This window comes from Nothobranchius furzeri, chromosome 11, assembly GCF_043380555.1.
Source record: "Nothobranchius furzeri strain GRZ-AD chromosome 11, NfurGRZ-RIMD1, whole genome shotgun sequence".
Classification (NCBI taxonomy): domain Eukaryota; kingdom Metazoa; phylum Chordata; class Actinopteri; order Cyprinodontiformes; family Nothobranchiidae; genus Nothobranchius; species Nothobranchius furzeri.
The window spans coordinates 56,082,848-56,097,672 of NC_091751.1; the positions used below are offsets into that span (position 1 = coordinate 56,082,848).

At 43.4% G+C, this 14,825-nt stretch overlaps 1 protein-coding gene across 1 annotated transcript in view; it reads left to right on the forward strand.

The window, feature by feature from the left end:
• Positions 1-14,825, forward strand: part of ece2a (endothelin converting enzyme 2a) — a 157,048-nt gene that overhangs the window by 117,778 nt on the left and 24,445 nt on the right. The gene's annotated exons all lie outside the window — the stretch shown is intronic.

Below are 14,825 nucleotides of genomic sequence, written 5' to 3' on the forward strand. Positions count from 1 at the left end.
ACGGCTCCCTCGCGGTGCACGCTCCAGCACTTCTGCTGTTCTTCCTTCTGTAATGAGACAGCAGAGGAATCACTCTGGAGCAGTTTTATGATTTAGCACCTAATGAGTCTCAGCCTGGTTTTGGTGTGATGAGCTACTAACTAAATAGATTTTAGAATAAGTCTACCCTTGTTTTTAGTTGAGAGAAAATCACAATTTTCCATTTCTACAGTGATTTTTTTCTAAACAGCAAGAATTTAGGTAAATATGAAGCAAATGCATTTTAACAAGTTTTGAACCTAAATTATTCAGAGCTTAATGGTGTGGAACACCTAAAATTATTTTTTATGGATTATTTCTGATTATAATCATTCTCTGAGTTTAACATGCAGACTGAACATAAAAATAATCTTCTACACCTATCTCCTGCATTAGCGTCTGATAGAAAATAGATGGTGAATCTCTAGGATTTGAAAATCCTGACAGCTCTACATCACTCTGTCACTTAAAATTCACGAACTCACCCATCTTGACTCGTGACGGGGAAGGCTGTTGTTAGTGTAGCATCCAGAAACGAGCAGTGCAAGTCTTGTGTTGTAGAAGCTAACTGTTAGCATTAGCAACTCTACCATACAGCAGAAATCACACACAAGTTGAAAATAGTGGTAGAGTCACAAGGCTGTTATCCAATCCGAGGTGAGATGTCCAAATATCAGGAAATAATACTCCACATCCGGTCGTCTGAAGCTCATCTGTGATGAGGCTCACTTCTAGTTCCTGAAAATGGTACAGCTGTGTTTTTTCCCCCAGAGTAAGACTTAGAAGGCATTCATTCCTACTTAGAACTACTGTAAATGAATTAAATGAGTGTTCAACACCTTTAGGCTTCAACACAGCAATGAAATGTAATCACCTTTTTACAACCTTATTGATGATATGTTGAATATTAATGGCTGTTGAAAGAGTTCCTGAGCATTTGGCAGGATCGGTCTTCTCAGACACGTTTTCTGTCTTTTGTTTTCTCTTCAGTAAAATTTCCTTTAGCTTCCTGTGAGAACTTTAACGTCCTGTTAGTCTCACCCTCCACCCTTTTATTAAATCTTAAAATTGAGATGAATAAAAAAAATAAAAAAACAAGATGGCAGCATTCCTATAAAGGTTGGGTTTAATCTGTGGGTTATTTGGGAAATTGTGGCCTAATATAATGTTTTTGTTAAAGCAACTTCCCACAGTCAATCCTCTGTGTGATTATTGATAATTTATGGAGTAAAAAATATAAAATAACATTGGAAGAGACTTGTGAGTCTATTCAGCCTGATCCTCAACAGTAAATAACCTGTGATATCATTTTTATCCATTTTTGATTGCATGTTTAATGCTTTTGCAAAAGTTCTGACAAAATTATACCATCAACAATTATATTAAAAGTTAATTTTACTTCTGGAAAAAATTCCAAGACTTTACGACCAACAGTGTAGTCCTGACTCTGGAAATATTGGTTTAAATGATAAAAGCACACCGCTGTACAAACACAGGTCTGGAAATATGTTTTCCAAAACTTCTTGGAGCATCACCATTATATTTTATTTCCACTTTCTCCATTTTTTCATATTATTATAGATTCTTTCCAAACAAGCCTGGAGCCAGGCCTGGAGGTGGGGCACGCTGAAGAGCGCCTTGTGGCCGGGCTTTCACCCATTCAATTCAATTCAAGTTTATTTATATAGCGCCAAATCACGACAAGAGTCGTCTCAAGGCACTTCACATAATAAACATTCCAATTCACAGTTCATTAAGCCAATCAGAAATAATGTGTCCTATATAAGGAACCCAGCAAATTGCATCAAGTCGCATCAAGTCTGCCCATGGAGCCCGGCCGGGCACAGCCCGAAGAGGAAATGTGGGTCCCCTTTCCCATGGGCTCACCACTCGTGGGAGGGGCCAAAGGGGCCAGGTGCAGTGTGTGACGGGTGGTAGTCGAGGGCGGGGACTTTGGAGGTCTGATCCTCAGCTACAGAAGCTGGCTCTTGGCACATGGAATGTCACCTCTCTGGTGGGGAAGGAGCCTGAGTTGGTGTGTGAGGTTGAGAGGTTCCGACTAGATATAGTCGGACTCACCTCAACGCATGGCTCTGGCTCTGGAACCAGTTTCCTTGAGAGGGGTTGGACTTTCTACCACTCTGGAGTTGCTCCCACTGAGAGGCGCCGAGCAGGGGTGGGCATACTAGTTTCCCCCCATCTTGGTGCCTGTACGTTGGGGTTTATCCCAGTGAATGAGAGGGTAGCCTCCCTCCACCTACGTGTGGGGGGACGGGTTCTGACTGTGGTCTGTGCTTATGCACCAAACTACAGTTCAGACTACCCACCCTTTTTGGAGACCTTGGAGGGGGTGCTGGAAAGCGCTCCTTCCGGTAACTCCCTCGTTCTGCTGGGGGACTTTGACGCTCATGTGGGCAACGACAGGGAGGAACGGCCCCCCGATATGATTTCGAGTGGTGTTTTGTTATTGGACTTCTGTGCCAGTAATGGATTGTCCTTATGAACACCATGTTCAGACATAAAGGTGTCCATATGTGCTCTTGGCACCAGGATACCTTAGGCCGCAGCTCGATGATCGACTTTGTTGTTTCAGCTGACCTGCGGCCGCATGTCTTGGACACTCAGGTGAAGAGAGGGGCAGAGCTGTCAACTGACCACTACCTGGTGGTGAGTTGGCTCAGATGGTGAAGGAGGATGCCGGTCAGACCAGGCAGGCCCAAACGTATCATGAGGGTCTGCTGGGAACGTCTGGCAGTGTCTCCTGTCAGAAGGAGCTTCAATTCCCACCTCCAACAGAACTTCCCAAATGTTCCGGGGGAGGCGGGGGACATTGAGTCTGAACAGACCCTGTTCCGTGCCTCCATTGTTGAGGCGGCCGACCAGAGCTGTGGTCGCAGGATTGTCGGTGCCTGTTGTGGTGGCAACCCCAAACCCGCTGGTGGACACCAGAGGTTAGGGATGCTGTCAAGCTGAAGAAAGAGTCCTATCAGGTCTTTTTGGCCTGTGGGACTCCAGAGGCAGCTGACAGGTACCGGCAGTCGAACCAGAAAGTGGCTCGGGTGGTCGCCAAGGCAAAAACACGGGCATGGGAAGAGTTCGGTGAGACCATGGAGCAAGGCTTCTGTACGGCTTCAAGGAGATTCTGGTCCAACATCTGGCGCCTCGGAGGGGAAAGCAGTGTGCTACCAGCACTATCTATAGTGGGGACGGTTTGCTGCTGACCTCTACTCAGGACGTTGTGGATCGGTGGGCAGAATACTTCGAAGACCTCCTCAATCCCACCGACACGTCTTCCAGTGAGGAAGCAGAGTCTGGGGACTTTGAGTTGGTCTCTCAAATCTCTGGTGCTGAGGTCACTGAGGTGGTGAAAAAGCTCCTCTATGGGAAGGCTCTGGGGTGGATGAGATCCGCCCGGAGTTCCTTAAGGCTCTGGATGTTGTGGGGCTGTTGGCTGATGTGGTAAAATTTGCAATATCGCGTGGACATTGGGGGCAGTCCCACTGGACTGGCAGACCGGGGTGGTGGTCCCCTTATTTAAAAAGGGGGACCGCAGGGTGTGTTCCAACTACAGGGGGATCACACTCCTGAGCCTTGCTAGTAAGGTCTATTCAGGGGTTCTGGAGAGGAGGGTCCGTCGGATTGTTGAACCTCAGATTCAGGAAGAGCAATGTGGTTTTCGTCATGGCCGTGGAACACTGGACCAGGTTTATACCCTCAGGGGGATCCTGGAGGGTGCGTGGGAATTTGCTCAACCAGTCTACATGTGCTTTGTGGATTTGGAGAAGGCGTTTGACCGTGTCCCTCAGGGGGCCCTGTGGGAGGTACTCCAGGAGTATGGGGTACCAGGCCCTCTGATACGGGCTGTTGGGCCCCTGTATGACCGGTGTCAGAGATTGGTCCGCATTGCCGGCAGTAAGTCGGGCTCGTTCCCAGTGAGAGTTGGACTCCGCCAAGGCTGCCCTTTGTCACCGTTTCTGTTCATAACTGTTATGGACAGGATTTCTAGGTGCAGCCAAGATGTGGAGGGTATCCGTTTTGGTGGCCTGAGGATCAGGTCTCTGCTTTTTGCAGATGATGTGGTCCTGTTGGCTTCATCAGAACGTGATCTTCAGCTTTTGCTGGAGCAGTTCGCAGCCGAGTGTGAAGCAGCTGGGATGAGAATCAGCTCCTTTAAATCTGAGACCATGGTCTTGATTTGGAAAAGGGTAGAATGCCTTCTCCGGGTCAGGGATGAGGTCCTGCCCCAAGTAGAGGAATCGGGGTCTTGTTCACGAGTGAGGGAAAACTGGAGCGTGAGATTGATAGGCGGATTGGTGCTGCATCTGCAGTGTTGCGGGCATTGTACCGGTCTGTCGTGGTGAAGGGAGAGCTGAGTCAGAAGGCGACGCTCTCAATTTACCGGTAGATCTACGTTCCTACCCTCACCTATGGTCATGAGCTTTGGGCAGTGACCGAAAGAACAAGATTGCGGATACAAGCGGCCGAAATGAGTTTTCTCCGAAGAGTGGCTGGGCTCTCCCGTAGAGATAGGGTGAGAAAATCGTTCATTCGGGAGGGGCTCGGAGTTGATCTGCTGCTCCTCCACATCAAGAGGAGCCAGTTGAGGTGGCTCGGGCATCTGGTCAGATGCCTCCTGGATGCCTCCCTGGTGAGGTTTTCTGGGCACGTCCAACCGGGAGGAGACCTAAAGGTAGACTCAGGACACGGTGGAGGGACTATGTCTCTCACCTGGCCAGGGAATGCCTTGGGATTGCCCCGGAGGAGCTGGCCCAAGTGGCTGGGGAGAGGGAAGTCTGGGCCCTCACCTTAGGCTACTGCCCCTGCGACCCGACTCCGGATAAGTGGATGAAAATGGATGGATGGATGGAGAGATGAATGAATGGATGGATGGATGGACGGACGGACGGACGGACTTTACAACCAACAGTGCAGTCCTCCTGACTCTGGAAATATTGCTTTAAATGTTAAAAGCACACCGCTGTGCAAACACAGGTCTGGAAATATGTTTTACAAAACTTCTTGGAGCATCACCATCATGTTTTATTTCCACTTTCTCCATTTTTTCACATTATTATAGATTCTTTCCAAACAATAAGCCACTTTTCTTGGGTACCTTGTGTCTTAAAGGGATATTCCACCTAACATTGAAATTCGTTTTGTACATTTTTCCCAGAGTTAGATTTGTGGGGAAATATCTTACAGCTGTGCTTTGTCTTAAAGTAGTCCCAATTCGAAAATGGTGCCTGTAATTCCTTTATGTTACCAATTATTTTCACTTGCAGTCTGTTTGATTATTTAGGTCACCAAACAGAATTGGGATCACTACCGAGTGATTTTATGGAGATTTTTGCTCACAATGCTAACTGGATCCATTAACTTACTGTGCTTCATGCTAAACTAATGCGAAAGGAGTACAGCCGGGTCAGGAGAATAACTGTGCATAGTTAAAATATATGTCAACAGGCAAAATGTAAGTTTTGGGTGGAATATCCCTTTAATCTTTACCATTGAAACAATTATCACTGCCGCTTTCTCTTAAATTAAAGCCAAAACATTGTTTAAGTCAGGGGCGGATTAAGGACTGAAGAAGACCCGGGACTTAACACACACACGCCCGTGCGTGCACACACGCACGCGCACACACACGTGACGTGCACTAGTCAACATATATATTTGTCTTGTACCACATAATTTTTAATCTGAAGCTACATATTAAGCATATTCAGGGCAGAGTATTGTTCCTGTTAGTGTTTAGTGTGAGATGATAGTAAATATTCCTTTTCTTTCTCCATCAACTTTACATGATAGTAAGCTAACTTTAGGCAAACCAGCAGCACAACAATTATTTTCAAATAAGACTCACAAACCTGAGTAAACATCAGTATCATCAAAGCTGGGGTTCTGTCGTTGTACTTTTTGTCTAAAAAATGTCCTTATGTCCATCTTCACACATGCATTTCAGGCAGAGTGTGGAAAAAACCAGGCACTGCAGAAGAAGCCGGTGTTGGTACAAGATCTGCTCGGGTGCAAGATTGGCTCGGGGTCCGTCGACTGCCGATGACGTCAAAGTAGTTGATTGGCTGAACATGAATTTTACGGAATTACGTAATCACGTTACGTTGTTATCACGTTACGTTGGTCCAGGCAAATCTTTCTGTTGGAAAGATGGACAACTTTTACAAAGAAATCCATCATTACCTCTTTGAAAATACACTTTTAGCATAGAGCTGTATGTATATTAGGGCTGAACGATTAACTGCATGTGCAATTAAATTGCGATGTGACAAAAGGAGATTTTCTAATCTCAAAGGCTGCAATTTGGCAGCGAGTGGTTAGCGCAATGCTAATATACGTGGAAAAACCCATAGGACTGCTAATGCTAATATCACCGATTACATTATTACAAATTATGAATTAGAAACGTGCCAAATGATTACATTTGGAGTCTAATAGAAAGTAAAACTACCATCAATCAAATAAGTACAGACAGGTATTTTAGGAAAGCCAGAAAACTTTTAACTCCAGAGTTTTGGCTATAGCAGCTATGAGCGTAACTGAACTACGCATGGACAAGACGTCAAAAACTCTAAACACAAAATACGTCGATAAACGGGACACACTTCTTTCCTGCAAATACAATTTCACAGGTGTTGCTAATACCTATGATCCTTCAAGGGATGTGCTCAAAGAGGAGTTCAACATTATGAATACAATATAGTGTTTTATTTTACAAATACCATTATAAACACAAACTTACGTCTTAAGAAACATTATTTTAATAACGAAACTGCTAAAGTCTTTCCAACAGTATCGATGTGTAGTGTATTTTGTCCGAGTGGGTTTGCCGTACTTTGACGTCATCGGCAGTCGAAGGACCCCGAGCCGATCTTGCACCCAAGCAGATCTTGTACCGACACCGGCTGCTGAAGGGCTTCTTCTTCAGTGGTGGAGGCTCAGGCAGGCTGTATACAAACTACTGCTAGCTGCGCCCTCTCTGTTGGACTTTAGTACTGCATGTTACTTCCACGTTTGAGATCCTGGGCTATTCATTAAACATTGGGGCTTGAGCCCAAGTAGCCGGGCCTAACGCCGCCGCTGGTTAAAGTGTTAGATATTGTTATTATATACTGTGGTGAAGCTCTAAACCTTGAGCCCTGGCAGTGTTTGTTAAAAAGAAGCTGCTTCTCTTGCACCCAAATCCCAGGAATAAACTGGCTGAAGTTGTTTGGATTTTAAAGTATCTTTTCTTTCACGTTGTTATGGAAACTGGCCTGCCCACGCCTGCAGCAGTCCTGTGCTGTACTGAAGTTTCCTACAGCCTTCTACAGTCACACAGTGGCAGGTAATCGATACTCCAGCACAGCTCGTATGCAGCAACCAAACTGACACTGGCTGCACTTCTCCAAACTTTTGGTTTATATGAAGGATTTCCGATGTGTTCTTTGGATCTGTAATAGAAACAAAGGTGAATGTGAATGCAGAGGAAGTACACCAGTGTCCTCTCTAGATAAACACGATCTACTGTCTGGTTGTTTTCATTTGTCCAACAAACTCCATCTTAAATGAGCTGGTTTGTCTCAGCCAGTTTTGTTAGGTAAATGATCTTCGCTCCTCCTCCAGCCAAGTCGGGAAGCTGTGTGTGAGTGTGTCAAAGAGGCTTGTAATTTTCATCTTAGGTATACCTCATGAGAGACAAAATGAGAGAAAAAAAATTATCCAGAAAATCACATCGTCTGATAAAATATATATATATATATATATATATATATATATATATATATATATATATATATATATATGCTAATTATGGTGAAAAATAAGTATTTGGTCTCCTAAAAACAAGCAATATTTTGGGCTCTCACAGATCTGTAACTTCTTCTGTAAGAGGCTCCTCTGTCCACGACTCTCTACCTGCATTAATGGCGTCTGTTGGAACGTTATCAGTATAAAATACACCAGTCCACAACCTCAAACAGTCACACTCCAAACTACACTATTGCCAAGACCAAAAAGCTGTCAAAGGACACCAGAAACAATATTGTAGACCTGCACCAGGATGGATGGACTGAGTCTGTAATAAGTACACAGCTCGGTGTGAAGAAATCAACTGTGGGAGAAATTTTTAGAAAGTGGAGGACATACAAGACCACTGATAACCTCCCTCTGGGCAAGATCTCACCCCGTGGGGTCAAAATGCTCACAGCAAACTGAGCAAGAATCCCAGAACCTGGTGGGACCTAGTGAATGGCCTGCAGAGAGATGGGGCCAAAGTTACAAAGGCATCAGTAACATATGCCGCCAACGACTCAAATCTTTCATAACCAGACATGTCCCTCTGCTTAAGCCAGTACATGTGCAGGCCCGTCTGAAGTTTGCTATGCATTTGGATGATCCAGAAGAATGTCATATGGTCAGATGAAACCAAAATAGAACGTTTTGGTAAAAAACATCTACTTGCTGTGTTTGGAGTAGAAAGAATGCTGAGTTGCATCCAAAAAGCACCACACCTTCTGAAAAACATGGGGGTGGAAACAAATGGGGCCAACTATCGTCAGATTTTGATTGAAAACCTCCCTCCATCAGCAAAGGCATTGAAGATGAAACTTGGCTGCGTCTAGATCTGCATGGAGGAATGGGCCAAAATACCAGCAACAGTGTGTGAAAACCTTGTGAAGACTTACAGAAAATGTTTGGCCCCTGTCATTGCCAACAAAGGGTATATAACAAAGTATTGAGATGAACTTTTGTTATGGATCAAATACTTACTTCCACCATAATATAAAAATAAATTCTTTGAAAATCAGACAAGTATGATTTTCTGGATTTTTTTCTCATTTTGCCTCTCATAGTTGAGGTATACCTATGAATAAAAATTACAGGCCTCTCATCTTTTTAAGTGGGAGAACTTGTACTAATGGTGGCTGACTAAATATGTATGTAAAAATGTGACAGAGAAACAAAGTTTTAGTTCCAGAGCGACGATAAGAGATAAAAAAAAATCGTCTTTACAGAGTGTAATTAAAATAGTAAAAAGTTGTTTTTTATTTTGATATGAACAATAACATCTTTAATGTGAGGCTAATGTGACATTTTTACCCTTGATGGTCCACACACACACACACACACACACACACACACACACACACACACACACACACACACACACACACACACACACACACACACACACACACACACACACACACACACACACACTCTCTCTCTCTCTCTCTCTCTCTCACTCTCTAGGGCTGCATGACTTGATTTTTTTTAAAGTCGACCGTCAAGTAATGAAAATTGAGTCGACTAGTCGTTGATGACGTCATACACCTGAAGCCCTCTCCCCCCTCCCCCTGCGCAGCGGCAGTAAACTCACTGATGCGCCTGCAGGCTCTCAGAGTTCCTGCTGCTCTAAACATTAAAATAATTATTTCATTTTCTGTTCCTCACTTCTGATTACTTTCAATGGTGTTTGTTGCAACCATCAGGTACAAAAACTAACTTGTTTTTATTTGACTATTTTTATGTCCTGTCTCTGTTTATTATCTTCCTGCATCTCCTCTCAAGAAAAACTGCTACATGGCTTCATATATATTCACCTCATGAGTTACCTTTGAACTGCAGTTCTAAAAGATCTACCGACCGCAAAAACAGCGGGGTGCGCAACGGCCGCACCAGTAAGGTGCGTCACCGGAGGACAAGATGATGCGCCCCGCTCCACAGCAGCGAAATGCATCAGGCACAAATAAAAGACAGAAAACATAAAAGGAAATGAGCCGACATGAACGATCGTGTGTTAAATTTGCTTTTGAGGTGGCGACACCTGATTTGATAATGTTACTGTGGCCGTGCTCAGGACGCAGATGTCTGGAGCGCGTCAACGATCAGAGCTTTGCATGCGCAAGCTGGTTAAGGTTAGGATGGGGGTGAGGGGAAGGTTAAATTGCAAGAGGGTAAAGGTCACAATTTGGTCAAATGTCCATTTTACCGCGGGCGTCAGATACCTACGCTCTTGCACAACGTGTCGCCTCCCAATGCGCAGGGGCTCGTCACCTGCTGTCTTTTCCGAGGAAGGCATCTTGTCGGTCATTATCACGTGGCAGCAACTAGTCTATGAAAGTCATAAAAAGTCACTATAGAGCAGTGAAGTCGACTAGTTGATACAACCCCTAACACACACACACACACACACACACACACACACACACACACACACACACACACACACACACACACACTTGTTTTCCTGACTCAACTGCTTGCCTGTTTGGTATGTTACTAAAATCTCTTTCTGATCATTACTCCAATGCATTAAAGTGCCAAGATTAGTGAAAATAATTACCTGCATTTGCAGAGTAATTTGAGGTCTGTATTAATGATGACAAATGTGCATTATAAGAAAAGTCCTAAAAATTCTATTTAACGAAAAAGACATTTCTGCAGATAGATGAGAGTGGAGAAGCTGAGATCAGTCCCCCATGACTGGGAGACAGTAGTGAGAAAGTTGTATAGTTCTTCCAACTCTGTCGTGTCTTACTGCTAGAGCTGAAATGGATGTAAAGACAAGATCAAGTTGGTACATGTATCCGATATATTCGTAATGCTGACTGCAGGTTTTTAGAGGCCTTCCTGTGCTACTGGCCCATTAACTAGACTGGACTGTGTCAGTGTGCTGTGGAAACTTCTACCAGGCTCTCCTGTCCCCCTTCCCCATCCCGCGGGAGACACGTTCGGCAGCCAGACACACTGACCCATTTTTACTCACCGCTCTGCCTTCCTTGCTGTGTCTTCCCTTTCCAGATGCTGCCAAGCTCTTCATGTTGTTCTCCTTATTAAAAAGAAGAGAAACACACACGAGTGTTTGGCATTGATACAAGTCTAATAGTTGTTGGATAATTGCAGTGGTGCTTGAAAGTTTTCTTTAGAATTGGCATGGACACTAAGTTAAAGGAGCCATTTGTATGAATTCTACAAGGAAATGATCACAAAACAGTCTAATGTCTCAATCATGTTGGAAGGAAGGTTACACTGAAATGGATTTCTTTCTCATCCGGCCAGGGGGTTGTCAGTTTTTCTCCTTTAAAAATAAAAACCAACCAAAAGCGGGACATAGTTGCTGTTTACAATCAGCGAGTTTGTGAGGTAGCCGAGTCTGCGCCGAGCTAACGTTGCAGCACCGGCATTTCTAATTCGACATACTGGCCAAAAGCTCTAGAGTTGTTTAAAGAACCAAACCAAATTAAAAGTAGCGGCCCAGAAGTTACTTTTTGTACCTCTAAGAAGCCACGGCATCTTTTTGTTTTACTCTATATATCGAGTGAAGCAGGCTAGAGGCTACCATTGAGCTAACAATGCTAACAGTGAATCAGAAGCAACTCAATATTACAGTGAAATGTTTGTTTCAAGTGAATAATGAATCAGTCATGGTGTTTTGCTTCCTTCAATGAGTTGTTCACAACTATAACAAGCTAACAGCAAGACTGCAAACAACCACATTTCCTTTAATGCTAAGACATATTAGCATAAGTATATAGTAAGTGTTCCCTACGGTAAAACACCTAAGAGTGCTAGCACAATAAATTTTACTTCCTGTTCATGACTTGTCTTTGCTTGTCTTTTACAATCTTCTGACGCTGATCTGCAACTGGCAACAGCCATGAAACTCACATAACAGCAGTGAGAACGCGATTTTTTGTTTAGGAAAATGGGCTACAGTAACCACATTTTACCATAGGATGTCATTCTTATTTCATTCTTACGCCCAGAAAACACCAGCTGCGAAGCATCGCTAAGTGGATCGCTCACAAAATTTATGCACTCTCTGCTCCTCCTCTGTTAACAGACTTTTCAATGAGTGCTTCTGCTTAACAAGGGCGCTGATTAGAAATGCTCGTCGTTCCACGGCGCTTTGTCGTGCTTCCACGTCTGGTGTGTTCCGGGCGTTACACGTTGCACCTTTATTTTCAAAGGCCTTTTTATAATAAAAACATCCAAAGCTTTCCTTGGTTTATTGGTTAAAACTCTCACACAGATTGTAGATTTTGCCCATTTTCACTAAATATGTCTGACAGTTGGTTGATTTAAAACTACTTATGAATGTTTTACAAAGGATTTAAACTTGATAAACACCAAATACTCATTTCTTGAATCATTCTTGTTTTTTCTAGGATTCATTTGGACAGAGTCCCCCAAATCATTGTCCCTCAAATTCTAATGTACCATCTGATGTTTTAGGTCAAGATGTCAAATTAAGCAACAACACGTAAGAAGTTAAAAAGCTTGATTAGTTCAGCAAAAATAAAAAGTAACTCAGCTTTTTACTTCGACTTTTAATTTTATCATTACATCTAGTTTTATTTCTGTATTTTAAATTTGATTTTAAAAGTTTTATGTAGTCACATTGATTTTAAGCTCTTATGTTCTTGCTCTTCTTGCACCTGGAGAGCACACTGAATTGCTTCTGTGTATAAAATGTGTTATACAAATAAAGCTGCCTTGCTTTGCCCTAAAAAGTAGCATCATGTTTACAGACTGGGATCACAGAGACAAAGTAGAAAAGGGAGAAAAGTAAAAATCGAGGGAAACACCCTCCCTCCTCTCTCATCTGCTGGCTTTGAAGCCAAACGTGTCACCGTGCCATCGGCTCACGTTTTGCTCTAGATTCTCTGCAGCCTTTATTCCTTGGAGTTTGCCGTCTTTTTTCAGCTGTTCTAAAAGGCAGATGAGCTTATTAATTACACATTCGCTGACTCCATGCCTTCTCATCCAGGACAAAGTTTTTCCTCAAAGTCTGCATCAATTTTTTCATCATACTCAGCCTAGAATAGCAAACAATGTTTAATTAATTCAGCTTTTTGACCACAGCTCATGGAGGCTTCTTTAAAGCTGTTTTAAAAAATTAAATTAAAAACACACACACATACACACACTAGGGAGTGGGTGCATGAAAGGCATGACAGTGGGCACTTGTGGGTGTCTGGAGTGTGTTTCTGTCTCCCTCCAACAGTGTGAAAAGTAGTTCAGTATTTAAAGAAAACCTCTGTTTGCTCCCTGGTGGAGAAAGGGAGGCAAAAAGCGTGAGGAGACAGCAAGAGGAGGAGATGAAAGCAAGAAATGACTAATTTTGATGAAAAGAGAGATTTTAATTTTAGCTCGGCATGCCCCATCGCCATGAGGGGAAGATGAGGTGGCTAAATGTGAAGATGCTGATGGGTTGTTGTATTTGCATGGATCAGGAGGTTCCTTTGTTTTATTACGAGGCTGCTTCAAGACCTTTATTCATGTTGAATAGACACTTTGTAAATGCATCAGCACTGACCCAGTTAAAAATACACACACTCTCAAAAATAGTACCTGATTCTTTAGTTAAAAAGCTGAAAAGACTTCGAGCTCATCGCTGAGCTTATGAGCACATCAACAATGAGTAAAGAAAACCTATATTTGTGTGTTGCCTTATTCTTGTTAGCTGAACTTTTTTCTTTCCTCTTCACGTCTTATAAAGGCACAGAATTCACTGTCATGCTGTCTGCTGTGTTTTATTTATTTTTGGTTGTAGTTTTGTTCAGACCATATGTTTGCTGTGACCACTGAAAAACTTTCATCTCCATGGCAACACAAGACAAGAGAAGTTTTCTTCAGCATCCATGTTAAACCTGACTTAGATCCGATCAGAATTAGAAGGAATAAATGCCATGATCTCGCTTTAATTTTATTTTTTAGATGAACTTGACCTGCTTTGTTCTTCAACTTTGCCCCGGTGAATGAAGGAAGGAGATGCAATGCAAAGTTTTTATTTTTTATTGAGTTCAGACTTGTTTCTGAGAAGGTGGTCTTACTTGTGCAAAAACTTGTATGGAGTTTGTGCTTGCAGCTGCATCAAACAAAGTATCACGGTGTCTGATGGTTTGCACAACTGACCCTTTAAGGGACGAGATGCAAAAAGAACAAGACAGGGCTGGATGAAACAAAGAAGAATGTTTCATCCCTTAAAGCGGATGCAGAAGAGCAGATTTGCTTTATGAGACCTATATGAAACCCCCCCCCCCCCCCTTCACTTCCCCTCCCTCCTCCTTTGTTTCTTCCTCTAGACACGTTTTTGCCATCCACATGCTTTGCTGCAGGCTACGGGTGAGGTGAGATAAAAAGAAAGGGAGGCGGTAGATTTAAGATGCATTTTCCTTCAGGGAGGGAGAAAGGGGGAGGCAGGGTTGGGAGTGCTGGGGTCTACAGAGGTACATACCAGTATGCAAGCTCAGGAAACATGGGAGAGAAATGATCAAAAATGTGAAAACATGACCTAAATAAAAATAAACGACACATTCTCCCTTCTCTTTTTGCACCACTTTAAGAATTTGCGTGCGCTCGTGCACGGTTAAGAGCTGCACCGTGCATGTGTTGTGGCCAAGTGCGTGTGTGTGTTGTTTTGACCGCTTTTCTGTGGGTGTGAATCAGATTCTCCGCAAGAGACTCTTGCTGTGGTCTGTACAGGTCTGCTGTCCGGAGATAGCTCTCTGTTGCTGCTTCTACCCACAGATCGGCTCCACCTCACCCACAGTGAAGTGGGAGTGATTTTCACGCAAAGCGCCACCCCCCACCCCCTCTACCTGCTTGCCCCTAACCACCATTCTAATCCTCCTCCATACTTCAGCTTCCAACATCAAGCTGGAACCGGCAAAACGTCTTTGTACCACATGAGCCAGAATCTTTTTGAGATTAACTGATTTTTTTCTAGAAAAAAAGGTGTTCAAATCTATTAATCAAACAGTTAAAATAAATAAATGGCCTGTATCTTGCATAGCACCTTCTAG